This window comes from Pan paniscus, chromosome 8 (assembly GCF_029289425.2).
Source record: "Pan paniscus chromosome 8, NHGRI_mPanPan1-v2.0_pri, whole genome shotgun sequence".
Classification (NCBI taxonomy): domain Eukaryota; kingdom Metazoa; phylum Chordata; class Mammalia; order Primates; family Hominidae; genus Pan; species Pan paniscus.
Window position 1 is genome coordinate 103,804,832 of NC_073257.2, and position 2,584 is coordinate 103,807,415.

The following is a 2,584-nucleotide window of genomic DNA, read 5'->3' on the forward strand; positions in this document are numbered from 1 at the left end:
ACAAAAATTAGCTGGGCATGGTGGCAGATGCCTATAATGCCAGCTTCTTGGGAGGCTGAGGCAGAGAATCACTTGACCCCAGGAGGCAGAGGTTGTAATGAGCCAAGATCATGCCATTGCACTCCAGCCTGGGCGACAGAGTAAGACTCTTGTCTCAAAATAAATAAATAAATAAATTTTTTTAAAGGTGAGAGAGTGGCAGAGGGGGTAAAGGTTGAAAAATTACCTACTGGGTACAATGTTCACTATTCAGGTCATGGGTACACTAAAAGCCTAAAGTTCACCACTACACAATATATCCATGTTACAAAACTGCACTTATACCCCCTAAATCTATGGAAATAATTTTAGAAAATCATTGCCTATTCCAATTTCATGAATATATTCATCTGTGCCTTCTTCTTGGAACTTTTTTTTCAGCCCCCTTGGTCATTGCAAAACAGAAACAAAATTATTCATAAATTGTGGCAGTTCAAGGAACATCTCTGCTGTGTACTTTCTCTTCCCTCTCCTCTCCAGAGGTGGGAGAAGCAAGTCCTCAGAAGATGCTGCAAGTAGCTGGTTGGTGGAAGTTTTTCACTTTATTTTCCATAAAACCAAGAATCAATGAGAACTAGTGGGAATGTCCCCTTCCCCAGCTGGGACAATGGATGAGTTGAAGGGGAAGAGTCTCTGTTTACTGGATGGTGCATGTGCAGAGGCCATTAAGAAAAGCTGAGCTTGCTGAGTGGGTACGTTCATTGCTAACCTTGTGTACGCACAAACAGGTTGTGATGTCTTGCAGGCAACATGGCTTCTGATCCTTCCTTTGGATGCAGCAGTCTTTTAAAAAATATATTGTATAATAATAATATGAATTTCTCTCTCTTGGTTTTTTTTTTCTGTTTTGTTTGTTTGTGTGTTTTTCTGTTTCGTTTAGGGATGGGAGTAGGAGGGGAGAGGAAGAAAAAATGTCATTTGTCTATTAGATCCTAAACAAACAGAACTCCTGTATGGCTGAGTCCAACCTCCTGCAGCATAGGGAAATTGGGCAGCACTTGCCTGGAAAAATTGGCTTCAATCGGAAGCTTTTCAGGGCTTTTTTTCAAGGAGAATAAGAAGTCATGGATTATTGTTAGAGACTGTGAAAAGTGGAATCATCTCTCTACTTGAGAATCACCGTGTAATTTGAAGATAATCTTGACATTTTCAGGGTCATCGGGGAAATTTCAGGGGCAGGCATTCCAACTTCCTTTCCTTTTCCTCATGTAAATTCTGCTACCATCTCTTCTCTGCCAGCTTTTGCTCTTGCACCTCCTCCTCCTTCTGCTGCTTAAGCTCCCACTCCTCCCATTTCTTCGTTTCTTTCTCCTGGTCAGCCCTGGGAGAAACCAGGTAGGCCTCATCCTGCTTTTGTCTCAACACCTGGGTCTGGTTTCTTTCTTCCCTTTCCAGGCATTCTGACACCAGGTAAGTCTGGTTTGTCTCCATGATAGATGTCAGTTGGTTAATGAGGTCATCCAGTTGAAGGAGACCTTCTAGCCATCCCACCACAGTCATCCGCTGATCCTTCAGCATCACCATGGCCAGGAATGGATAGGTGTTCTCTCATAACGCCCGCAAGATCCTGTATCCCTCAGATTTGTTTGTAGAGCATGCCCAGAAGAGCATCCTAGAGAAAGAATTTTAGTGAAATAACTTTGGGTTCACAGAGTGTGTTGCAACAAAACTTATCAGAGACCTGTTGATCATCTCCAAGAAGATAAACCAAAGAGCGAAGCTCCAGCTTGGCATCATTAAGTGCCTGGCTGTGTGTTCTGGGCTAGAAGACAAGGTGTGCCCTCCCATATTTCTATTCAAACGCTAGCATAAATGAAACAATGTACCCGACAGGGTCAGTGATCTGGCTGCGAAGGTCAAGCCATATAAAACAAAGGGCAAACCTAAATATATCAAGTATTGTGTAATAGGTAGACTGGAATGGAAGCATTATCAAGTAATAACCCCATCCAAGCAGACCCCTTGGTTGTGGTCTTGAGACAACATAGCTGTAGATCCTGTGGTCAGCTGTATTAACCTGCAGGGGTGGGGATGGAGGCGGGTTGAAAACACTCCATACACCATCTTGCTCATTTAAGCTGTCCTGTTCAGCAACCTGTATGTTCCAGTTATGCTGTTCCAAGGTATGGTGATACTGATCCATAGATTCTATGCCAGTTAGATCCTAAAACTGCAGCAGCTTCTCTGTCTGCTCCTGTGTTAGATCCTGCTTCTCAGACATCGCCTGTATGCTCCTGCAGAGTTTTATTACTTAACCTTTTATATCTGTATCTAATATGTCTGCAATTGCTTTTGAGTGAGAGCAGGGTAAAAATTCATTTTCATATGGATATCAAATTGTCCCAGCACCACTTATTGAAGACTTTCATTTCATTACTATACTACAGTTTCATATTTGTCATTAATCAGATAACTGCATATATTGTGGGTTTGTTTTTGGATTTTCTATTCTGTTGCATTGGTCTATTTGTCTATCCTCAGGCCCATGAGCTTTGTTATTTTAGCAATATAACAAGTCACGATATCTGGTAGTCTAAGTCCTCAG

The 2,584-nt window shown here is 42.1% G+C and overlaps 1 pseudogene; it reads right to left on the reverse strand.

Moving 5' to 3' along the window:
* Nucleotides 1-260: 260 nt before the first annotated feature.
* On the reverse strand, nt 261-2,260 carry LOC100987616 (FAS-associated factor 2-like; annotated as a pseudogene).
* Between the last annotated feature and the right edge of the window lie 324 nt (nt 2,261-2,584).